Source organism: Anopheles merus, chromosome 3L (assembly GCF_017562075.2).
Source record: "Anopheles merus strain MAF chromosome 3L, AmerM5.1, whole genome shotgun sequence".
NCBI classification, from domain to species: domain Eukaryota; kingdom Metazoa; phylum Arthropoda; class Insecta; order Diptera; family Culicidae; genus Anopheles; species Anopheles merus.
In genome coordinates, this window is record NC_054085.1 from 30,988,081 (window position 1) to 31,014,102 (window position 26,022).

At 49.8% G+C, this 26,022-nt stretch overlaps 1 protein-coding gene and 1 long non-coding RNA gene across 2 annotated transcripts in view; one reads left to right on the plus strand and one right to left on the minus strand.

Annotated features, from left to right (window-relative positions):
• LOC121599100 (ankyrin repeat and BTB/POZ domain-containing protein 2) overlaps positions 1-21,679 on the minus strand; it is a 92,418-nt gene extending 70,739 nt beyond the window's left edge. The window contains exons 1-2 of the mRNA XM_041926625.1: positions 21,500-21,679; positions 20,992-21,414 (exon numbers count right to left, since the gene is read on the minus strand). The gene's annotated coding sequence lies outside the window, so the exon portion shown is untranslated. The remainder of the gene's footprint in view (positions 1-20,991; positions 21,415-21,499) is intronic.
• A 90-nt stretch (positions 21,680-21,769) lies between these two features.
• On the plus strand, positions 21,770-23,561 carry LOC121599101. Its single transcript, XR_006005632.1, has 2 exons — positions 21,770-23,206; positions 23,425-23,561. It is a non-coding gene; the product is annotated as an uncharacterized LOC121599101 (long non-coding RNA).
• The last annotated feature ends 2,461 nt before the right edge of the window (positions 23,562-26,022 follow it).

Consider the following 26,022-nt stretch of genomic DNA (forward strand, 5'->3'; position numbering starts at 1 on the left):
TGAAATTCCTTTATGGCGTAATTGTCCAAACTACGAATCGTTACATCCAACATAAAATAAAGATCAACAATTTTAAAACAAATTGTTTAAATAAAATACGTACTCACACACACACACATTCACTCACTCATTAATTGCCATGTAGAAGCTTGTAGCACAAAGAAGGGAACAAATTAGACAGAATTTATTAACGCCTCCGGTCCGAAAACCGATTAGCCCCTCTCCATCTGCTTTAGCGCATTGTCTTTAACCCTTGCAGCTTCGTCCGCCTCTTTTGCTTCCCTTTCTAACGCTAAACTCATTCTCCGTACCGCAAAATCGCAGCACCAGCACCGGAGAGAGACAGAGAGGGAGCGAAGCGTTTAAAAGCTAATAAACATAAATTACGTTCGGTGGTACATTAAGCACGCGAATTGACAGGCGCGCTTCCCCGCAAAGGGCTACCGTGTTTACGCCGCGCGGCCGGCGATCTCGCGCAAAATGCTTTGCTTCCCGGCGAGACCGCTTTGGGCTTTGGCCAAAATTTGACACATACAAACAAACAGACGAATAAAAGCCAGCGAATCAGCGAAAACAGATGCCCACCGATGCTCTCCAAACGGTCAGCGGCGACGGTGGTATGGCGGTATGTTTCCAGTGTGCGCGTCCCGTTCGGGAATGTCTGTTTTCCATGCGAGAACCAGCACTGGAGAGTGCCAGCTGGAGCATCTCAACTCAACTGACCGTGCTGTTCAGTGCCGCCGGGCCGGGTACGATCGAGAAGGGCTGGGAGAACATTTTTGCTTGGGGGGTAGTTTTCGTTTTGCAACCGAAATTCCAAAACTCATCGTCACAGGCGTACGCCCCGGACAAGTGTCTGTCCATGCACGTGTGTGTGTCTTTGCGATGCGCACATAATAATAACAATAAAGAGAAAGACACGAGGGAGCAACAACAAAAAAAACGCGACATAAAACAATCATCAGTGTGCTCAGAAACGTGAGGGACGGGGATGTAAAGATTGCTGGCTGCTGCTGCTGCCCTTTGCGTTGAAGTGCGTCGATCATGCTGAGCGGATCACCACCAAGAAGAAGAAGAAGTAGCAAGCAATCCTTTCGGCAAGCGGGCCGGCAAGCGCAAATGATTAATGGCTCCGATAAAGCGCACAAGAAGCAATGATCTTTCGATTCTCTGCTCCGCTTTTGGGCCCGCGCGCACTGGACGCGCTGTCAGTTGTTGTGCAGTCGATGCTGCAGTAGCGTTAAGCCGGCGGTGTCTCGTCCTTTCGGATTCGCCTGTGCGGGGATTTTCGAGCGGCCGCTCACAGGGGGTTCACAGGAGACAGGAGGCTCCTAAAAGTTTGCAATCCAACCCACTCCCCACCCGCTCGCTCCGTTGCAGAGTTGCGCCGCTTCGCGTCCAAAATGAGGCCGAGTGTGAATGCAATTTGCAGTCACATTGTTGAGGAGCTTTACGTTAGGAGCTAGATTTCGTGCGGAGGAATGCGTTTGCAGAGCGACAGGGAGGGCCGATCACCGCCAGAAAGTGAGCGAGTGAAAGAAAGAGTGTGTGGTGGAGAATAAAAGAAATGCGTTGTGCATGATGCAGTTTTGCGGCTCGCTTTCTGCACGCCTGGAACCGTAACCAATGCCTGAATCCGTGACCGTGTCCGCCGAGTCAGCGATTCCAGCAGTTCCTGTAGATATCTCTCCGCACACCGATACATACATACACATATATACAGCGAGGAACGTATCCATGGGTTACAAAAATGGGCAAGGGTTGCGATTTGGAATGACCTACTCAATAATTAAGGTCAAGCGATTTAACGAAAACGAAGTGAGAGGAATAGAGAGATAGAGGACGCGGTGGCGAGGAAGATATTCCCATCGTCACGAGTTTAGCCTCCGGTCTTAAGGAGACAAATATTGCCCGACCCAAGGTGGCAACTGTTCCCCCCAAGATAATATAGCCAAAAACCCGTTTGCACACATCGGAACCGATTGGGTCAAGGTTAGGAAAGCGCCGAACATTTGAGGTCATTCCGCTGAACCTTACCAGGTATCGGTGTACCCAGCGGAACTCCCTGTAGCTAAATGCTCCGATGTAGCGAAAGCCCGATAGGTGAACGTTAAAATCGAACTGGAAAAAGCCAGCCTGAAATCTCAAACCAACCGAGACCCAGGCTAGAAGAGGAAGAAACGACACCGAAAAGTAGTCAGCACAAATACCTGTCAGCACGGTGAAGAAATTTATATCCCAATAGCACCGTGCCCGTGCTCCTGCCGAGTCCCAACCACCCTGTGAGGTGGTGAGAGTGTGTGTAGCATGTATAGGGAGGTTTCCCCACCCATTGGGGCAACAAAAAAAAAAAGCGACATCGAAATAAATCTTTACTGCTGGGGCTGCTGCTGCTGCTGCTCCGAGGTTCGACCTAAATTCGTAATCTTACCGGGGGAGTTGTAAATGAAGAAAAGCGTTTTCTATAGCGAGTTGTGGAGTCGGCGTGGAGGCTCTCTCTCACTCTCCCTACCCGCACACAAATACGCACCACCGGATCCATCGACGAGATCCGCAACCCTCTTTGGTGGTGTGGTAGTAAGGTGCGGAAGGGACTTGAATTGAGCCTTTGCCACATCGGCGTGGCGTGGTTTGGGAAGGCTTTGGACGTTTCGTCAGTGAAAATATTTCTATTCCTTCGGAGCGGGATGTGCGGCTGCTGCTGTTGTTGTTGTCTGTGAAGCGGAAGAGAAGATCCCGCGTGGCAGACGACGATGCCCGAGGGTATGAAACAAGTTTTCCGACGCTACCTCACCACACATACATAACACAAAAACTCGTGCTGTGTGTGGTGAGCTTTCTTCGGGTCGGATGGCGAAGGAAGAGCCATTGCTGCTGCTGTACAGACATAGGAGGGGATGGATGTTCTGTGGGTGAGTCTTGGAGGTTCGATTTCCGTGGAGCGTTCCACCTTTTTACACGGTTTTAGTGGGGGAACAAGGAAACGAAGTTAAAGCGTACTGATATGGGTGCGAATAGCGCAATGGCTGGTGAGTGTACACACACACTCCATGATGGAACTGGCGCCTCTGGGAAGGAGATGCCTGGAAGATCACAAAGATCGATGGCATTGGGGAGTCACCGGCAAGGGGATCTGCAGAAGTCAGACATTTATATAAATCGTTCCGAGTGGAGATTTTCTTGGTAGCTCTCAGCTACTCCAAGCTTGTGTTTGCTTGGTGTCTTCCAACTCTTGGTTTAGTTATTGAGATGACTTTCTATAGACGCGGCCCACCTAATTGAAAGAAAACTGAAGTCCCCAACTCCACAGGAGGAGATAACCTACCCTGAGAACCTACTGGATATTCAGTCTACAGAGCACTGATTTCAAATGCCCACTGAAAGCCAAAAGCCTGATTCTGAATGTTCCAGTTGCATTGTATACAGCACCACCCCGGTGCCTGCAAAAACACCCCCCACCCGGAGAAGGAGAATAATGATGCCCCATGAATAAGGCCTGTCAAAATATTGCATGCTATTTAACGCGCCCCAAGTCACGGTAGGTTAGGCGTAAAAGATTGAGGCACTAAATATGCAACAGAACACACACACAGACACAAAAACTGCTCCTTTTGCTTGTTCAAACTTGTTGGTACTCATGGCGGTAGCTTGGTGTGTGACCTCGAAACTCCCAGAAGGAAAAAACGCCCGCATTTGGACCAACATATATCTAGAGTAGAAAGAACCAACCGCGTTATCGGGAGCCGTATATCTCCCGGCTGCACCAATTTAGCAGACTTTTTGGCACTCTCGCACACGGCACTCCACAAAAATATGGATTCCATTAGAGCCAAACTGCTCGCCACACCAGAGCCTGTGCAACATCTGCTCGTTAAAAAGGTATTTCGCAACAAAAACAAAAAAAGGCACCGTACGGTCAACACAATCAATCCACCGCAAGGGAAGGAAGGCTCATTAAATCGATTATGTTCATTCCATTCGCACCATAACGTTGGCACTTTGATTAACTGACCGTTTTTGGGAGCTTGTCGATCGAATGGGAGGCCGTGGCCGGGGGGGGGGCTCCTTCTGGAGGCCTTCGGTTGGTTCCGTTTCGGTGCGAAAAGCAAAACATTGTTTCTGAATAAATATCATAAATTAAGCCATCCCACCTCACCGCTGCAGGCTACCCACCTCTGCTCTGGGTAGTGGGAGCCGGTAGAAGCCCAGGAGCCCCGTTGTCAGCCATTTTAAAACGCACGGGTGCTCCAAAACTTGGGCTGTGCTGTTTCTCCACCCGCCCGTCCTTCCCTTTTTCACGTGAAGGAAGCGTGCTCTGACAGCCACGTACAATGGTCACTCGTCAGTAGGTCCCCGGTAGTCGACGGGGAGCCAGCCTGGCTGACCTGCTATCGATAATGGTGAGGCGCGCGCCACGAACATGGCAAACCGTAACGAACTGGCAAACTGCTGCTGGCCTGCTGCGGGGCCTCCTTACAATTCCTTACAACGCCCAGCACGTGTCCGGTTGGTGTAACGTGAGCAGTTCCCGTGATTCGGAGTTTCGGAGGCAACTCGATCTCGCTGGTGCGAGCTGCTGCTCGGGCGATCCCGGAGCCCAATATAGCTCCCGTAATTGGACTTGCGAGCGGCGTGGTGTGGGTTTCCCGGGATTGGGTTGGTGCTTCTTCGCCCGGTGTGCAGATTTATTCCACGAATCCCCAGCGCGTTGCCATTTTTGGGGGTATCGCGATCACGGGCTGGGCTGGGCGATGCTGGATGACGTAGAGAGCGAGAGCGTCGTGTTTGCTGCTGCAGGAGGTATTCAGGTTTCCCTTGGGGGGGGGGGATTCTTTTTGTCGAAGGCCCTCATGCCAGCCCGCGCATGCAGATTGGAACCAGTGGAGGAAGATCTGCGCTCCTGCAAAACCATCCTGCGAATGCGAACACATGATGAAGCCTTACTACACTGGCGAACAAACCGAGTGAAGGGGCACGCACACCGTCCGCACCGCCGGCTTCGCCAAAAAATACAGTTATTCTTACGGGAAATGTAATGAAAGAGAAATTCGATAAAAGAAGGCATGACCGTTTCGGAATTTACATTATTTGCTGCTGCTCCTGCTGCTGCTGCTGCTGTTGATGATGATGATGATGATGATGGTGGTGGTCACAACACGCGGCTAACCGATGTTACCAGCGCGATGCAATACAAGGCGACGGTGATTTGTGGTGCTTCTGTGTGTATGTCAGTGTATACCTCGTTTTCGCAGTATTCTTTTTTTTTTGTTAAAACAGCTCGCTCCTCACAAAAGAAGGAGCAACTGCTTGTCTGACGAGAGTGCAGAGTGCATTCAGGGCGCAGGAACGCATCCTACAGACCGAGGGTGGTTAAGCAAGGTACGAGATTTTGGGGTGTTTCATTTTCCCGGCTCTCCCGATGCTTCCATTTCGGGTGCGCCGCTGCGTGCTCGTTTGCGCCGATTTGCCATGGGTCCATTATTTATGGTTGCATGACCCTTATGTCCATGAGTGGCAGTGTATCATGCAGCACGAGCTAATGGCGAAGGGGGGGGGGGGGGGGGGTGATGGAAGAAGCAGTAAACATTTGATTTTTATGATGCACAGTGTCATAATGCCATACGTGGAGAGTGCTGCTGGATGTGCTGTCTTATAGGTAGGTGGAAGCCTTTCGGATCGTGCTTCCGGGAATGGCGAACTCTTAACCGGTTGTTGGATTCAAAGTCTTAACATCCACAGTAACAGTAGCGATTGTCTTGGTTCGATAGGAATTAACTATTAAAGAACTACAAAAATCCAATCCGCTTCAAAGACTTTACCCACATTCTAAGCTGCGTACGATCAAACCCGGACCCCGAGGGTACCATATTCTCGCGTAAGGGAAGGTCACGCGATAAGCTAATTGCTTAATAGCTCTATCGCAGGGTAATCGGCTTTTTAGATACAACGCCCCCACCCCCCCCCCCCCACCTTGCTTCTCAGTTCCATTCACTACGAAACAAGGGACGCCTTGATGCCACGGCACGTTTTGAAACGATTCTTGTGCCGCGATGGAATAATGGATGCTGGCGGTATTTAGCAAAACGACTCGTGCACAGTAGCCCGCAGCGTCGGGGTAGGGTCGCAGTAGTTAACTGTATCGTAATTTATTGACGGTGCGTGGGAGCCTGCGCCCGGGAATGGCCTGCTGAGCTTGGGGATATTGTTTCTAGTCGTCCACTCAGTCCACGCTGTGGATATGCATCACTGGTAACACTGGTCCTTAGGGGGAGGAGGTAGTTGTCGAAGTCACTGCACAGTAGAGCTTTGGTGTAGCAGTCGTCGCATTTGTTCGATAGCCATCAATATTTGCACCGAGTCATGGTCCTTAATTGTGCGAAGGAAACGGTACCTTGCGTTGTAATGTGTCTGCCAAGCGTCCCCCCCCCCCCCCTGAATGCTCCAGTGTCCCACAAAAGAGACTGGAGGCGTCATTGGGACAGCCAGGCCGGGCCGTCAAAATAAAAGTTTTGAAATTCAAACAAACAATTCATGCAACTCCTCCAAAAGCTGCCCAATTTATCTGTGTGTGTGTGTATGTGTGTTTGTATGTGTGCTGTACCAAGAACTGCTATATTCCCTTCAACTTTTGTACCCAACATCTCCGTTCCGATCGCTTCTCGGATTGACGAACTACGGGGTTTTTTTTTGCCTTCTTCAGCTTGTTCTTAAATCGTTCGTACACCGGAATGGTGGCTACAAATTGCCGGCAGCAATACAGGACAAGGTTTACCTCCTCCCCGTAACGGTCTGTATGAAGAAAAAAAAAAGAAGCTTAAGCGAAGCGGCATAATGAAATCACTCCCAGAGCCGGGTAGAGCAAGTGTTTTGTTCTTTTACTTTCATTAAACAACAAACAGCTCAGGCTTCGCAGGAGCAGCCCCGCTTTTGTTCTACAAGACACGGCAGAGACGCGACGAAACCGTGAAGCTTGGAGTCGGTTAATAATTACGGTCAATAAATTATTAAAGTGATTGTGTCCACTTTTGGGACACTCTTCGGGAGCGACAGAGCAGACTCTCTCGCGTAACTGCTTGCGCGAGTGACTTGTGCCGTCTCATTTGAAAGTTCCCGGAGACGTCCTCCTGATGTTCCGAGGCTCTATATGGGATGCGGCAAGAACGGACCTTAAACGGGACATTCAAAACAATCAAGGTAAAATTGTTATGGAACGAGTTTTTTTTTTGGTTTGTGTGTGTGCAGAGAGTGAAGGGTACAACGAATCTCTGAAGTGGTTGTAATTATTGGGATGTTTCGATCTCAACATCTTCTCAAGCGTACAGCGAACGATACGATACAGTTCATAATTATTTACGACACACTAGTTGTTTCGGAACAGATTTACCTCCCCTCGGGGATGTAATTTGCCGTGAAGGAGTACATTTCACTTTCCAAATATTGTGTAATCTCACGCAACGGCTCCAAAAAAAAAAAAAAACCCGGACATTGAGAGTTGCGGGCGTCTGGAGTGCCTATTTGCTGATTTGAATAAAGCCCGCGATCGGTCATCTGGAACTGGCGGCGAGCCAGGCTGACCTACTTCTGCGTGGGTTTCCTAGACTCCAGGGAAACTCTCTAGCGGTATCACGCAACGCTCAGATGTCGATGATATGCACACCCTACCCCGGGGTCGCTCCGTTTCCTGGGCGACACGCAACCTCGCACCGAGTCCTCCTCGAGGTACTGCGCATTAATGCAACGCTAATTAAATGCCACGCCTGCTTTGCTGGCGTGTGTGTTTAGTGTTTTTGTTCGATTCTGCGCCACAACTATCCGTTGGAAATTGTTCCATGTCCGGAAGGGTGATTCCCTCAACTGAGGGGGGAACGATTTACGGTGGTTGAAAGAACATCAAATAGAGAGAAATAAAACGTGCAAGAAGGGAAGAGCGGGTGCGGGCTAGAATTAATTTTCCCGAGCAACCCACCGCCCCACAGTCAATTCCTTGCATTTTTCCTTTGAAGTACCTACGAGACCGGGAAGGCTTACGAAGACTTCCTTTGCCGGGTCGCCAGAATGCGGGTGCGGGCGCGAGGGAAGCCCTACAAGCTGGCTGGAGTGTCGACTATTATTTACCCAGCGAGAGACAGTTATGTTAAGACCCCCCTTCCCTTACGTGGTGAGTTGCATTGTGTGCGCTTTCTGATGCTGACCATGCCGCTGGAGATGCCGGACGCCGCCATCCCATCAGGGGGGGAGTTCAGCGTAGCTCACGGTCTTCGCAGGCTGGATGCGCATAATTGTAGACCCCTAGGATGCAGGCTGCAAGTTGGTAATGCATGGACTTGCCCGTTCCACTCTGTTCCTCCCTTTCCTGTAAGCTGTCCCACAATGATGTCGCCGTTTGCTAGAACTCACTGTGCCAGAAGAAGGCGAGGTAGTACGGAAGCGCTTTCCCAGCGCTAAGTACCCTCCGATACAAAACAATAGAAATAATGGCTTCTCCGCGTAGCGATTGGCGATGGGAAATGGGTAATGTAGGCCGCAAAGTCTCATCGCAAGGGGCTTTAATTATTTGCTATCCAAATGACCTGGCCCGCCTCCCTTGAACAGGGTGACCAGACAATTAGTAGTTGTTGGAGGGAAGGGGGGTTTAAAATGCCATTAGGACTTAAATAGCGTACAAGTTTGTCTGGGAAACTGGGCAGAATATGGCGGAAATTCCAGAATCTTCAGACATTTGTAGGAACTATTGATAATTCTGCTGTTTATCACCCATTCCGCCATACATAAGTAACTCGCACTCCAACAAGTTACGGAAAGCCCCGCACCCAGTACCTACCCAAAGGTAGTTGACCGTTATCGGTGGAGAAGTAAAAATTATGGCCAACACCACGTTTTGAACCGTGGTGTTTTGAATCTATTTCCGCGCCACAGTCACTCGTGCTATCGCCACCTAACACGCCGTCCATTAGTAGACGGCTGAGGTCAATAACATATCGCGCAAACCATAAACAACCACCACAGGGCTGCGCAGGGTACGAATCGGCAAAGCAGTACGTGGCCGGTACGAACGGTAATGGAGAAAAATTGTTATCATCAGCGGGCAGATAGCGTGAACTAAGGGTCCAACTTTTGGTTCTTATGGTCAGTGACACCCACACGGTGTTGCGCCAGCTCGCCTAGCTCAACGCGAACGCTCCGGACGACGTGCCGTGGAACTCCAGCCTGGAAGGTCCAGCCTGGGCAACTCTACGCCCCTAGTGGGCCATGAATAATCGGACGCTGATGTTCTGATGTGCAATGTTTTTCATCCACAAACACTTTCCACAAACCCTCCCCCCCCCCCTCTGCCCACAGTGGGGTCCCTTCCCTCGTCTAGCTCCTTTTGTTTACTTGTTCGATATTTTTCACCCGACTTTTTTCTACTCTTGCTGTTTGCTGTTGCTTCTCCAATGCTGCTCCAGGAGGAGGTGGTTGTTCCCTGTCGCCTCTTTAGCGTTTAGGTTGCGCAGGTCGCATGTGCACACACACACACACAGGGGGGAGGGCGAGAGAGAGGCTGGTAAAAAAGGGTCTTTGACATGATGGTGGATAAGTAAAGTTCAAGCGTCGAGCAAACAACGAGCGGTTCAGTGGACAAAAGCAGCCTGCATCGCCGGTACGCCGGACACCTGGAGCGTTTTCCTTCGCCCAGGCGGCAGGATGGATTATGGTGGCACAACAACCGTACGGGGTAGACAAAACATACGGGACGCGAGGTTTGTTTTAACCGCCACACTCTGCCGAACCATCGTTTCGCCGCGTCCCCAAGTAATCGTGGGGCACTTTAAATGCTGTTTAGTTTTGGGGAAGGTTTGGCTGAGCATCCAGCCGCATCGTCAAAAATTGGACCAACCAGCAATGCTTTTTTGTTTTTGCTGTTTGATTATCACAAAGGCCCAGCGTACGTATTACCGTCTTTCCGTCGCATCTTTATTGCTCCAATATTGGGCAGGCTCTTCTTGTCCGAGACATCGGTCGGGACGTGCGATTGGTTTGTGATCGCCGAAAAAGGGATTGTCCCTGTATGTAACCCCAGCCACAGCCACAGCCTGTCCCGTCGGCATCACCAAATGGAACAAATTTACGAACTTCATGGGGATAGCCGGGAGTACCGAAACCGGCCGGCGTACGCCAATTTTTCGCTCGTTCGCTCGCCCCGATCCGCGCCTTGTGTTGCGCGGCTGGCTGCGGCTTTCCATCTACGGACAGTCGACATCATCTTCATCACCATTTCCGTCCCTGGTCCATTGATTCTGCCCGCGTCGGTGTCTCTCGCTGGTGGGGTAGTTTTTTTCGCTGTTGTTGTTATGATTGTGCCCTGATGCTTGCTGTAAACAGTCTGTTTTTTTGTTGCTGCTCTGACAGCATGTCTCGGTGTTTCTTCTCCGATCGCTTGATATGGTTATATGGAAGCACATGCACAAGCAAAGCAACACGCACAGCGCAGGATTCCCTCCGGGGATGACTCAGTCATCAGATCTTACTGTTAACTGCTTTCCAACGAAAAGAGTATTGCATTTTTGGAGCATGGTTTTAAGCAAACAGCTTTGGATTTATTCATGAACTTATCAGCGCACAAAGCGAACGATCGACGGCGCGAGAGCGAAAGCAAGATACATTCAAAACCTTTCGTACCAATTTGAGACGACCCACACGCATTGGGACATTCGTTTTTGTTCCAATATTTACCGATAACATTGTCAAAGATTACGCTCCACCGCGGACGGAGAACGTTCAACATCTGTAGGTAGCACACGCATCGTCCCGTCGCACGACTTAATTAAATCCCTTTTTCATTAATAAATTTGTAACATTTCCTGTAAGATCTTTGTGTGTTTTGCTTTCAGGTCTTCTTAGCGTGCCGTTCTTAGCGTACAGCGGTGCGGTTCGCGGCTCTCGTGCACATCTCTCAGCGTGGGTGTCCAGCTCGTGCTCTAATGAGATAATCATTAGCCGGTACGGGTGGCTGAAAAAGGAACAAACAGGACCATTCACAGAGGACCCAGAGGTCGTTGTTTTATGCAGCGATAAAGGGTAGCGCTCTGTGGCCACCCCTCACAGGAATGGGAAGAGTTTAATGAGTTCAAAGACCCAGCAGCGCCCTCGGTGAACTCCTCCTACACGGGATGGGAGTAGAGTGAAATGAGTCCACTGTGGGTGTTCTCGGGAATTTGATGGCAAATTCTCATCGTCCTGCTCTGCGAAGGTGATCAAGCGTAAAGAGACAGCCAAACAGCCCAGACACACACTTTCGCTTTGCGTCCGTTTGTCAAAATTAGTGACAGCTAGCCTGCGATGTGTGGCCAGTATCTCCAGGAAAGCTAGAAAGCAGATGATATCTTAGACGTTTTAGGCTCGAATGGACTGAGCAAGGGGGAATAGATGATGAATGTCAGCAGCATTGCCAACGTCTGGGGGCAGTAGTGCGATTTCAATTTGCTTGCGGTGGGCAATCGATATGCAAATGAGCGTTTGCACTGGTTTGACGCGTACTTTGCGTAACCTCTTTTCGCACTTCTCCCACTCTTCCAAAAGACAGTGCGGGGATAGACATCCCATTTCTGGGGCGTCAATTTCTGCATCTTCGGGCGCAGCTACTCAGCAAGCCCGGACACCTGGATGGTCTGGAGCTAACGGGACAGGCACATCACATTCGCGCAATCACGGCCAATCGAAAGTTTAGCACCGTGGCCGCCAGAGTGAGGCAATAAAAAAGAAAGTCGATAACGCCGGGGCGCTGCAGGGATACGGGCGCCACTAAAATGTACCACTTTCCATCGCGCCACTGGCAGTGACGGGAAGGTTCTTGGCATGCATTTCTCCAACGACTCTCGCGCTGTTTATTGGGTCGTTAGGAAATGATGCAAAATATGGTAGCGGCCTGTCAGCTAGAAGAGCGCACCAAGAGCGCTCCATTGTCAATCAGCTGATATCGATCGGTACTGCAACCATTTGACGCTTATCGCCAAAGCGGGTGCTGCGGAGAAAACCCGCCAAGATAAATGCAGCTTAACGTAGTGTACGGGCAGTTTAAGCTGACTCGCCTTCCTCCGCACCATAAAGAACCTGTGCAGAGCCCGCCGTGTGCACCTGGCACCTTACAAAATGCGGGCGAGCGGCAGAAATGGCCACCGATCTGCACTAATCGCTCCGACCTGTAACTCGTGGTTTTGCTGTTGTACTTTCACTGCCGCAAACGCTACTATCCTCCCAGGCGCAGAGGCACATACCCCGCTAAAGGAAAAGCTACATTAGCGCAGGCCCAATAATGGTACCGCGCACAGACAGACGGACGGGCTGCTGCTGCTGCTGCTCTACATATTTGGTAGCACCCGGATTGATGCACGGCTAATGGGTTGTGCCACCGTGAAGTAGCGGGTTTTAAACTTTTACTTTCCGTGCCAGCTCGCACGTCTAATGTGCCTGGTGAGCTCGTAGCATTGGAGCATTCAATTTGAAGGTAATTGACGGACGGTGGGTTTAGTGGTGGCTCGGAAGATGCCAGCCAATGAACTCTTAGCAACTGATCAGTATATCACGAAACAATAGCAAACAATGCCACACAAACACGAAAAGGCGCAGGCGCCATGAATCAAACGTCAAGAATATGCCAACTTCAATATTTCCCTCTCTCTCTCTCTCTCTCTCTCTCTTTGCTCAAGAATCGTATTTGCACACTCACTGCCTAAGCTGGCAGCGCAATTTGTTCTGGACCGTGCCCATCCCGCCGAGGCAAATCCGCTCCGATCGTGCATGTAAATTTTCACAATTTATCACTCCCGTCAGAACTACTGGTATCGTCATGTAGCAAGTCTGCGCATGCTATGTTTCCCTTCCCCCCCCCCCACCGTCGCTATACCCTGTGTCTGCCTCATCATCCAAGGAAAACGATCGGCACTGCCCCGGTATTCCATGGGGCGAGATCCTCCGAGCGAAGAAGTTACCGCACGAAGTACCGTGCCGTTTGCTGTGCAAATACAACTCACTTAAGCGCAAGAACCTTTAAGCGGGTATTTATCATAGAAGCACACCACTCGCTCCCAGCCCCATCTGGGCTGGGGCTGTGCAATGTAAGTGCTCTGCGCAGCACCCATAATATAGCATTTTATGAACTGGTTCTAGTCCAATTCGACGGTATGCCCATTCGCGTATGGGGTCCGTTTGCTTTGGCTAAGGGAAAGGGGGGGGGGTCCATTCTCGGGAATGATCATTATGCACTCGGAACCTCGATCGAGCCGCCGAGTGTTCTTGGCCGTGTCTCGTCCGTTCTCGAACCTCGATGTGGAGGAGAGTGTTTGAATTCTCGTTACTGGCGCCCAGCGTACAAAATAGATGTGCCCTTCAAGTAGATACCCACACACACACACACACACACACACACATACAGTCATCTAGTTGCCATTGACTGGAAAGTGCTTCCGCAGCCCCCCCTTCGGGAGGGGCTTGGGCCCGGTATGCAAATTTAAACACGATCGTGAGTGACGTTTACATCGTCCGATTGGCCGAATCCAACTTCCTGCGGGCGTCTCGTTGGACGTTGAAATGCATTCATGCAATCGCATTGTTGGGAAATCGGGCGAGCAGGGAATAGAATGTTGCAGTTGCAGTGCAAACCCCACGGCGCACCATGCGCACAACAAGCAGGAAGGGCCCATGCTTTGCCCAAAACGCTGCCCCCGTCCCGTCGACTGCGTACCATAATTAAAAAGAGATTAAAATCTATTTTTCATCCAACTCCCAATGATTCGCTCTGGAGTATGTGGGATGCCCAGAGGTAGGGTCTACGGAGCAGCGGGTTTGCATTTTTTTTTTTTCGTTCTGTTCTTCTCCAGAAATATGCTTCCCGTGCGTGTCTGGGATGCATAAAGAAGGTCCGCGTAGACTGCGGCGGAGCGCAAGAAATGACTCAGTGATAATCGGAGCTGGACACATCGGAGCGTGAAAGAGTAGAGTGCTTGTGTGGCTGTGTGTGGGGCTATCTGACATTCCTTCATCGTCGCCGTCTGAGAAAATGGAACATAAAAATACACGCACACGAGCGCGACTCTCTGAATGTCTGTAAAAGGCAACAGAAAACAGCACAAAATCCTCAACAAAACAAGTGAACGATACCACTGATTGGGTTGGTGTGCGAGGGGAAGGGAAGGAACCCCCACAAGCGAAGGAACCCATAAACCTCCCTGTCCTCCATTAGATCGTCTCCGCGCGGAAAGGGAACGGTCACTACTCCGCGCAGAAAGATGTGGAAGATTTGATTTTCTTATTTTTTTATTATTATCATAAACGCCACTCGACGTCCGTGGATCGTCGTCGATGGCTTGTGGCCAATAAAAGAGCACAACGGCGGGCTCGAGAGCAGAGATCGATCGGTGCGATCCGATCCCGAACCGGAGCGGCACCGAATGCAGTTTATTGAGGATAAGATCGATCGGGCCGCCGGTTTGGGGAGGATGGAAGGACGGGAACAGACATTTGAGTAACGTTTCATCCCGCACATGCGTTCGTCCTCCCTTCGGCCCACCGTAACGGCCCCCCTGTTGGATCGTTTGGATTGGATCGCGATCGAGCGCTCTCTATGGATCTATCCACTCCACCCGACATCACTCACGCAATAATCCGACCGAACAGGCAAACCAACACAGACGTCACTTCCGCCCAGCGATGCTCTTAAAGATTAATTCATCATGATAAACATTCTTTCCCGCTTCGGCTTTCTGCCCTCACCCGCCTTTGAGTCATCGTCACAGCCTCTTCCATGCGAGTTTGATTCGTCGCGCATGAACGCATCTCACGCACAAGCGCAACCGACGCCGCGACAGAAGACGAGAGACAACCGATCGTTCTGCCGTTCTCGCCGCAGTTTCGCAGATCTTCGCAAAACTGGGCGAACTTGGGGGGAATCGCGCGCCCGGGCGCAAGTAATTAAGCACATGCAGACAAGTCGCGCACGGCGCACACTATCGTTCTACGCACACGAGCTTAGATCTATCACGGGCTAGCCGTGGTTGGCATTCACGAAGAGACATCGCGAGGCAGTCGCAGGCACACAGGGGGACGATATCAAAGAGAAGATAAATCGAAGCGAGGAGATGTGCTCACATTTGATTTATCAATCAGAGCGCATGCAGCCAGATGGCGATGGACGGGTCGGGTCGGGAATTGAAATATCACCTCACTGGACATGGTGAGGAATGCGAAGCATTTCGCATAGTATGCTCCGACCTCGTCAAGACTCTCCAAGCAAGGGCTGGATGGGCACGATCGACAGCCTCCCCGGGGCGGCTTTGGTTGTGCGCTATCTTACGCTTCTCGTTCGCCGATCGGACACGACGGTACACAATTGGGACGGATAAGTCTTTGACTGACTGTTTTTTTTTATTTTGTTGCATTCATTTCTTGCGCTCTTCATGATTTGCAACGAGTCTTCCACTACAGTGTGCGTAGCTATGAGTCTTGCGTTTCTGCCGTTTGTTTTACTTCTCGCTTCCGTATGTGATTCGAAGCGAATGGACTGAACTTGTTCCAGTTGGAGTGAAAACCGTTCCGATTGGAGTTCAATTGGGAATAATTTCTTCGACATGCGCTTGAGTAGATTTGTAGTAGGAATGCAGGGGTAAGAAGGGGTTCAGTTTATTAAACTCACCTAAATCAATTCTGCATTGAATTGACCGAATCTTAATAGGGCGTGTAAATTGAAACTGCCTGTTTTGCCTACAAATGTGATGTCATCTTATCGCGGAAGCAGGATTAGGCACATATTTTAGCTGGAAAATGGGACACATGGGACACAATGATTAATGGACCATTGAGTCCGGCAGGAGCATTTAAATAAACATCCGGAAATCTTAACCCGCCTGCACTATGTAAACGGTCAATGATTTTCCCCGATAGACAACAGCAACAAATTGGCCGTAAATCATACACAGTTTACACACACAGAGAGACACAAAGCACTCAGACCGCTCGGACACCGTCCGTATTAGCCGATGGGGTCCTAAACAGCCCATCTATCAAGATCGTCTATTAATGAGTTAGGATCATAAGGGGATTATAGCCGCTTGATCGCAGGGACCCCTTGAGTGTGGCATTAAACAGTCAGTTAGCACCCCGCAAAGCCTAAATGGTTGAAGACACAGGGAGTATAGGGAAGGAGAATGATCTCCTCCTCCTCCTCCTCCTCTCGGACCATCTCAGCTTAGGGTCTCGTCTTCAGTGCGTCCACTTTCCGGATCCCATTTTCCACCTATCAACCATCAACAGGGCACAGACGGACAGTGTAAGGGTGTATTACCACGCACTTCTATTAATGTATGCTGCGGGGCGCATTTGATTAATTCTTATTCAAACCCGATCACAATGTTGCATCCAGTGCCGTGTCCCGCTCATCCCGATCGGGGATGAAAAGTGGAGATCGGGAGTGGGAGAAAATGAATTCAATCGTCCATCGCGACACGTCTCCCTTTGGGGGAGATGAGATCCCATTTCCGCGTGCCCAATGGCCTAGGATGACGATAGAGCAGTCATCGCGTTCTTGAAGGGCTCTCTATCTCTCTTTCTTTGTATATTGTGTGTGCGTGCACGCGCGCCGAGACTGACGCAGGACACATCGGGAAAAATGCGAACCGTTCCGGATGCGGACAAAGCCTACGGATGCCAATCTAAAGGTGCGATCAAGAAGGGATCGCGCTGGGTGACGATTCTGCATTTACTGCCGACAGAGGTCTACATATATGGGTTTCGGTTCAGGTTGCGTTACTAACGACGCAATGATTAGCTCGCGACGGCACTTGTCTGGGGGGAAGATACAATGTTGCAGTAACTGGCTGAGGATAGATGGCTATGGGTTTAACGGAAAGGCATGTAATAATCGTAGCGTCTGCGAGGCTTTCCGTTTTATGTGTGCCCATATCTTGTCTGCCCTAAATGGAGGTTGATGTGTCTGTGAGGCCATGTCTGGAAGAGGTGAAACTACGTGCAGACGCTAGTCCAGATATAAGATTTGGATCTCACGATCTAAAGCCTGCAAGGTCACGCACTTGTCCCGACACTATTTGGGGGATGACTTGATGACTCGGAAGACTCGGCTTATGGGAGTGCCGTTAGTGTATCTCGTGCGGTTTAGAGTTCCAAGCAGTTCCCGACAGGTTAGCGTGCAACTTCCAGCCGGTATGAATGGGTACAGAAAATGAATAAAATCTCATATTAACCTACCTCAATGAGGGCCCCAGCGTGTGGCCTTTACTTCTGCCAGTATGTACCATGCCATGAAGGCGAGTTCTTTGCATCAAAACCGTACACACGTTCCAACACCTAAGCAGTGACACAATAGCACTACGAGCATGATGTACATAGCAGAGCCATACCGAAAAAACAAACTACATCTGCACACCTTTTTTCTACGCCAAACGAAACTGGATCACGCAATCACTTCCGCCGAAACGGTGTGCGCCCGCACGCCAACGAGCATCGGAGTGCGATTACTTAATGGGTTCGAAATGTGTTGCATTTGCGGCGCATGGTTTTTTGGAAATTGAACAAATTGCGTTCGGGAGTAGTGTTTCCTCGGTTTTTGGTGCTTTTGGTTTTACACTTTTGGAAGCAAAACAATGTGCCACGCGTGTGTGTGTGTGTAATACTATTTCGATGCCAGCACGACGACTGCAACGGTCCGACTCCGCTCGTTAGACACGGAGGAGGATAATGTAGCGCACTCGTTGATGATGATATGGCGCTCGCTTGTTAAGCTGAGCCGATGCAAACTGCCCCAGGAGGAGGAGATTCGGGAAATCAACGGACGCGCGTGCGCTTCTTACGCAACCAGAGCTACAAGTCTGCGCATACATGCAGAGGCGCTTGACATCGCACCGGAAATGGAAATGGTGTCAGCCTGAACACTCACACTGCTGGTGAACTCCGTGAAGCTGTTGCCAAGCATCTTTTTAATACCTTTTTAATATCACACCGAGTGTAGCCGGTGTGTGTGTGTGTGTGTGTGTGTGTGTGTGTGTGTGTGTGTGTGTGTGTGTGTGTGTGTGTTTGTGAGCGTGTTTTAGGCAACGGTTCTTAGCTTACACGCGGAGCCATTCGCATTCGTGTCTAATTGCACTGGAAAGCAGCGCAACTCCCGTGGCAGAGCACCAAATAGAGATCAACCTGTCAGCAATGGGGGAGGGGGGGGGTTGAAATCGAGCAGCTGTTTTTTTGCACTACAGATAGCAAAAGAGACCAAAACGTTTTAACCGATGGAGCGCGTGTATAAACATTTGACGAGTCACATTAAAAATCGCGCTCATCCTCCACCCAAGGTTCGCGCCCAAGAGAGTGTGCCAAAGTGAGCGAATCACCCCGCTCTAATCCACCAAGCATTAAGGGTTAGGACGCCAAACACACACACTGGCGCGCATTCCCGAAGCGACGAATCAGGGTGGAGGGCGGTTCGTGATCAGGTTCGTCTAATGGCGTTCGCCCCGCGATACCATTGGATTCCAACTGGATACGCACGAAAAGGTGCGTGTCAGAAACGGCCAGCCCGAGGGCGATCATGCTGGCGCTGGAGGAGCGGTGCCGCGGGTAGAAGCAATCTAATTTGCCTCGGAGAGTGGCACACGGGCAATAAACTTGCCACCCCGCGCGCGCACGCCAGGCTATCACACATCTTTCACCACCGGTACAGTTGGAAAAAGTGGTCACTTGGGACCGCTGAGGACGCCTCGCCAAACCCGTACGCGCGCGCGCGCTCTCGACCACTGTAATTGACTGGAGGCATTGATTTGCCTTAGCTTATCGAGATGCAGAGATGCTGCGCTGATGTGTTTTGGATTTGCTCCTTCAAGTAGGCAGGACGCGGTCAAAAGCGCGACGTAATTAGTACCTCTGCCATGTACCTCTCTGCCCATCCCAAAAGGTCTTACCATCGGGTCGTTGGTGCAGCAGCAGCAAACCCCATTCGCGCAAACGGGGGGAACGCCACAGTGGAATGCAAACGGAAACGAGATCTAATGTAGAATAAAACGAGCGAAGTTGAGCGCCCAGCGATCGTCAGCTGCCTTGCGCGACGAGGCGACGACATTCTTCCCGGAGAGGCCCTGTTGCGTTGCGTGTGCGCGCGGGGTTCTTAGCGAAGGGACGCTTAGGAAGGAGCGGCACATCATTGGACAACCAATCATCTTCCGCGCGTCTAACTTTCACCCCCCCCTCCAAAGTGTATGTCACCCCCCCCCCCCCCCCCCCCCTGCAGTCTCCACGAGTTTCGCCGAGAAGCCGAGAAAATCCGATTAAAGCTCGTTTACATATAATGCCGGTGTGGAATTGCCCTGCCTGCCTGTCTACATGCCGACGAAGACGACGATGTTGAAATGATTCAACCTCTTTTTGTGCCTCTCTCTCTCTCTCTATCAAACTCTCTAGTGATCAAGAAGTGCTGCTCGGGAAGATGTCGTCCAATCGCGATCGGTTCGATTTGCGCTTTGCTTGTTCTTCCGCGGCCGCGGCGCGATATAAGCCGTTTGGAGGCGGGCAGGGTGTTGCCGAACGGAGACACACAGATTTCAAAACGCCGGACGCTAATCCTATCAATACGAAACTACGATCGTGGCATGCTTTCACCTCCCACTGCTGGTGAGCGTACGTCCCAAACAGTGCTACCAGTGTTTAGCAGTGTGACAGCCGCCCCAAAAGCCCCGCGGTTTTGAACAGTTCGGCCCGTCTACTAAATGGATTAGGATGGCTTTATTTCTCAATTTGGCCAGAGTGTGGGGGGGGGGTTTTTTTTTCTTGTTGAACCAGCTACCGGTTCCAGCATCTCACCCGCCATTCTTTGGGTGTAATAAGTAGAAGAATGGCCAAAGCCTCCTCCCCTCAAAGGAGTGTTATAAGGCGTAAAGTTATACGAGCGGTTTTCATGTTTCTAGAGATTACCACCGGCCCGCGAAAGGGACGTGGAGTGTAACACGAGCTTTATACATTGACTATCATCAAACCTCCCCAAAGGGGGCTTGGCAAACAGACATTCCTGTCTATAACGAGTTCCATTAATTCATCCTCTGCTTTTTCCTCATCACACAACAGGCTTGGACGATTTCGGTACGTCTCAGTACGCCGCCATCGGGGCAGGAGCGGTGAAGTATGCAGATTTTATCGAACCCGATGCAAACTGCCCATGGAAAGAGATAGCACCCCAAGGGGGGGGGGGGTGATCTATGGCGCTCTATTGCGGGACGTGCGTATTGCAACTTGAGCCGATGCGGACCGCTCCGGTACATCGGATGAGCGCTGGAGCTAATAAAAATTGCAATCAATGGTCGTCTCTGTTGCTAAAGAACGCCACAAACGGTGACCGTTCCTAAGCGACCGTTTTGCTCACAGCACAAAGAGCTGCCTGTTCGTGCAATGCATCATTAGCGCTGCAGTTCATGTGTTTATGACTCAACCACCATCAATTCCCTGCAAGAACTCTGTCTCATCTAAATCACGTCAACCTTGTACGACTTTATTATACATTCGATTGCACTGTGATAGATCAGCGTCGACAAAGCGTCGACTTGATGGCAATTATTGACTGCGTATCGATCGATTCGAAACGGCAAATCGGGTAATAGTGTACGATCGGTACGATAATTAGTGCAGAGCTAGCAAACAACCTGTGTGCGCACACGTGTTTATCGCTCGAAACCGATCGTTGACATGGCCAACGAAAACGTACTGTCGACACGGTACAAATGCTGTCTGCAAATGAGGGATGCAAATTTTATGTAAGAGACAAGCACAGACATTCAAGACTGAGATCGTGTTGTGTGTGTGTGTTGGTTTGCTCACTTGTGTTGTTAAGTGCAACATAAAGTGTCGCTTTTGATCCATTTAAAAGCACCCTGGCAAGGGAATGAATCACGAGGCAGCGAGTCAGAAGCGGCAAATCTAAACACCAAAACCCACCACTAATCCCACCGAACCCGGGTTACCGGGACCTACCTGTGTTTCGCGTTGTTAAACCTGCCCTGCCTGAATGGGTTTCCTCTGCTAGATCACAGTGGCCGCGTCCTGAGGAGCTCGGTTGAGGTGTGAGGCACGGTTGAAGAAAAAGGGATCTACTGCTTCTTGCTGCTGCTGCCGCTGCTACAACCGATTGGGCGCGTATGAACGTTTTGCGTAATGCGTTGAAAATGTTTTAACACCTTTACCTCTGCCGCACGGGGCAGCACTCACTGACTGGGAATGGGACACAGAGACACACACGCACACGCACAAACACGCACTAAGAAGCGAGAGAACAGGCACACATAGCACACTAAACTCACGTACGCACACCAACACGCAATAGGCACAAAATAATGAGTAATAAATGTTGCCAATTAAATGTTGGCCCGTGGAGCCAGGGGCTGGCGCGCGCTGGCTCTTGGGAAAGAAAGCACACGGTGAAATAAATTTTCAGGTTATGTTGTTTCTTCTTCTTTTTCTTCTTCTTCTTTTTCTTACGCACTTTTTTGTTGAACAGGGATTAGGCAACGCACCAACCACTTGATGGCGATCAAAACACGATGTCACTCACGATGCTGCCGCTGCTGCTGCTGCACAACGATATTTCACAACGGCATCTAGATCGCTTAGAGAAACTGGATTTGTTTCCCCTTCCAATGATCGGCAAGGTAAGGTTCACTTGATTCACTGTTCACTGAGCACCAAATCACACTTTGCTGAAAGGCTTGTAATGTTACAGTATTGCTTTTTTTACTTCTTCGCCTGTTATTCACGCTGTGAGAAGACCAAGATGGAATAAAAAAAAAGACACATAGACAACAGATTAAGCGCAGCTGATTAAGGGCCGTGAATCCACGAGCGATGTCACGCGGAAAATGTCAACGGTTGGTAGTGTGTGTGTGTGTGTGTGTGTAATGTGCACTTGTGCCGTTAAAGTGGCCATTAATTCGTGGCGGCTCGTTACGGTGGCAAGGAGCTGGGGGGGTGTTTTTTTTCCCACACACGAAACTTCCGCCGCGGTTGTGCAATTGATGTTTGCAGTTGAAATTAGAATTGATTCGAGCCTCTGCCTGCCACCACGGTCCCGCGGTGAATCCGAAGAAGCGCACGGTGTGTGTGTGTGTGTTTGCGGGTGTATGTACTCCTTCGTCACTGGATCAGGATCGTTGGGTGGGCGAACTAACACACCAGGTCGAAGTTTGAACCTTTAGTACACTCAAACAAAACGAAACGAACGGGCGAGGAAGAAACGAACCCAATGTCAACATGCACACACACACACACAATTATTCGTGTTTTTTGCCCTTTCGGGTAAAGGGAAACACACTCACAAAAGTACGTATACAAACACACACACACGGTCCTGATGGTGGTAACCTACCCCCTCCCCCCCCACCTCCTCTCCCCATTCATCCCCCACACGATTTGGTTGTATATGCAACGTCCAACGCCGAGAAGTCTCGGCGCAAATCGCAGAACACTTTGCTGCTAGACGAAAGACTTGAGCGGGCGCGCAGGCAACAAACCCGCACTCGAGACGTTCGTGCCTTCGCTCACCGTTTGTTTGTGTCGTCGTTTCGGACCGTGCTGGGTTTATTTGAATTTGTTTATCAAACACATGCACTACATTTGGGGGGGCTCTGTGTGGGGCTTCAGCGATTGTTTTTAAGCCGGAAGGCTGAATGAGGATACTGTCCAATTATATTTAAAACATTAAAAAAAAAATTAAAAAAAAAAAATTAAGAACTGCTGATGTAATTAAACACTCAGAAGGGTATTCTGATTAAAAAATTTTTAGTGTATTTTCAAAAATTTTGCTTGCATAGAAGACGGGCAAATTAATTAAAACATGTTATTCAACGACCATTGACGCCACCAATAAAAGGTCACAGTAGGCTGTTGGATGCGCTTCTGCCTCTGCGACCGTTGTCAGCGAAATCGAAATGTCATTTAAGTTGCCAACTCGTCACAAACACACACACATTCCGCAGCTTCTTCAGTCGCCATTCGGAGAGACATCTTTCTTGCCGTTTGCTGCCGGTAGCGAAACAGTGTGTTGTTGTACATCACCATTATCTTGTCAGTAAGGGCCGGACACAAAACCGAAGAACACAAATCAACTAACCAAAAAAACAAAAAAAAACAAGCAAACGGGATGCGAGTGTCAAAGGAATGTGACCATTGGAGAGGAAAGGAGTTGAGCGTGCAGGTAGGCGACCATCAATTTGACAATTGAAAAACAAAAAAGTGCAACAAAAACGAAATCTGCAACAGGTTCTGGCACCAAACGGGCCAATGAACCGTGAAGTGTGACCGTGTGTGTGTGTGTCTGTATGTTACTACGCTGAAAATAGTTTTAACGCACTGTTTTAAAGCTCACACAATTTTCTCAAACCAACTTTAAATCACCTTTTTTTTAATTCGAAGCTTCCAACACAAACTGCACTTAAAACAATATCGGCACAACCTACACAAACCAAAGGCACTGGATGCACTGGTATGTTTTGTTTATTCTTTCACGTTCAGTGTTTGTCGTAGTTCATTTTTCACACAATTTTGCACTTCACTTCTTCACTCTAGAACCCGTACACCCACAGAGGGAGAATTGGGGATGGGGGAGAAAGAAAGAAAAAGGGCAACTCTGCTGCGAACAGCACAAACAACGCGCACTCCCGACTGGCACGACGCGTCGAAGGGAACTGTACGCGAGCGCTCGCCCGAGCCACAAACTGGGCGACTGCGTAGAATAGAGCGCGAGTGTCTGCGCGCGCGCGCGCGAGCTCTCATGCCGCGCGAGATCGGCTCAGCATGCATATTGCCATCATGTTATGCTCGGTGCGTATGCTCATCAATACACGCCACCACCAGCAGCAGCAGCAGCAGCATACTTTACGCGCATTTTCTATCTCTCTCTCACGTGCGCTCTCATTTCTTTACGCTCTTGACTGTAAGTGAGTGTGCGTGTTTTTTTTTTTGTACGATGATTTCTCGTTTTATCATCGCAGATTCTTTTCTGAGCCAAGCAGAGAGCACACCTTTGAGCGGCTGAGTGGCTTGCGCGTTTCCGAGGGCCGGTGGCTGCGGTTGCTGTTTCGGGAGGGCTTAACCTTTTCTCTTTGCTCCTTTGAGAAGGTGTTCTTTCTTTCCCCTAGGCCTCCTTCTACCTTCCCGTTTGCTCAGCTCGTGGCTCGAGTCTTGTTTTTTTTTGTTTTTTTTGGTTTGCTTACAGCAACCAACTTGTAAGACATTCCAGGAGCGAGGAGCGAGGATACGCTGTATCTGCCCTTTTCTGCTCTGTTCCGTTTTTCTTTTTTCTGTTTTTGCTCTTTACCTTTATCGTTACGTTTTCTTGCGGCTTGTGTATGTGTGTGTGTATAAAAAAGGAAACAAACTTTTTTTAGGAATTTTGGTTTATTTTGATTTATTTTTACCAACAATTGTTCGTTTTGTGTCAAGTTTATTGATTTGCATGTTGAGTTGATTTTTGCACTTATATTAAAATATTCAATTTGTACCTAAATATATCTTATTTGCATTATTCATTATTCACTAGTAAGATGTTAATATCAAAAAATAAATATTTTAAAATTAATCTGCCTTTGCTACACCCTGTAGATAAGCAGAAAACCGCGACACGATTCTTACTACAGCTACATCTCGCTCACCGCATCACTCTCCCGTTTCTGGTGCTTGGTATTGGTGCGATCCCTAATATGTGTTCAATACAATCCCGCGAACGTTTGCTTGAACTCTCGGTCGAACGGCGGGGTTCCTTTTTTTTTGAAACAAAAAAAAATCACCACAACCATCTTCAAAACATCCAAACACACCAGCGCACACCATGTATTGTCCCAGCATCCCAGAAAGGGCGCAAGCAGCGAAACAAAACAGCAAAAACTAGACTCCAAGGAGAGCCTTCGTGCAGGAGAAAGATCTCACAGAGAAAGAGAGAGAGGCAGAGAGAAATAGAAAGGGAGAGAGTGAGAGAACACGGTGAGAATGGATGGCTGACACGAAAGCAGCATTAGCACAATGTTCAACTGGGAACGGAACGCAAGGTTGGCCCGTGGTTTCTATTGGTTACATTCTCTCTCGCGCTCAAGTCATCCCAGACTGTGCGTGAAGCGTACTTTGTGCAACTGGGACACCACCCTGGGTGGGACGGTAGGGGGGAACGCGCCAAAAAAGTGTGGCCGGTTTGCCGCAATTGCTTCCTGGCTTTGGGGCGCGCTGATAAGGAGAGGAGGTTACCCCTTTTTGCTGGGGTGGTGCGGTGGTGTGGTGAGCTGCCGAAATGTTGTTTGATGAATGTGTAGCGTACACCAAACACACAGTAGGCAGAGACAATTTCGCTCGTTGAAGTCTCCGCTGTTTGGTTGACGGTTTCGTATGTCGCAGGAGGCGCGGTGTGACCCCTGCGAGAAAGAGCGAGATAGAATGAGAGAGAGAGAGAGAGAGAGAGAGAGAAAGAGAGAGATATAAAGAGAGCGAAAGGGAGGTGTACACTCTTTTCGGACAGGTTCATTGCCTTGACCGAAAGGTAAAGCGACGAACCCGCTCCTCCCCACAGGCAGACCTGGAAAAAGGGACTGAGCCAAGAGCTGCCACAGTTGTGGTGTTCATCCCCCCCCCCCCCCAACGCTTTTGCCACCAAATTCTAAGGCGGTTCTTGAAGGCAACCCTTCCATATATATTTTTTTTGTTTATCGCTCCGGGAGAAAGGCATCGAAACCGGCGTCGATCGACGGGTGATCAGACGCCCCAGTACTCCCCCCCCCCTCTTTGGTTGTGTTTGCGCTTGTTTTTCCTGAACATTTTGTTTCTGTCTTGTTTTTGGTCTTTTTTTTTTGGTCTCGCTTTTTCCTCTTCCACTTCTGCTTCCTCTTCTTCGTGCGTGCGTACGCTATAAAGGGCGAAACGCTAAAAACGAAGACACAACAACACAACGAAAAAAAAAAAACGCAACAGAAAATGATAACTGTCAATCGTGTGTGCGGCGAGGTGCGCGAGTTCGATGGTTTGCGC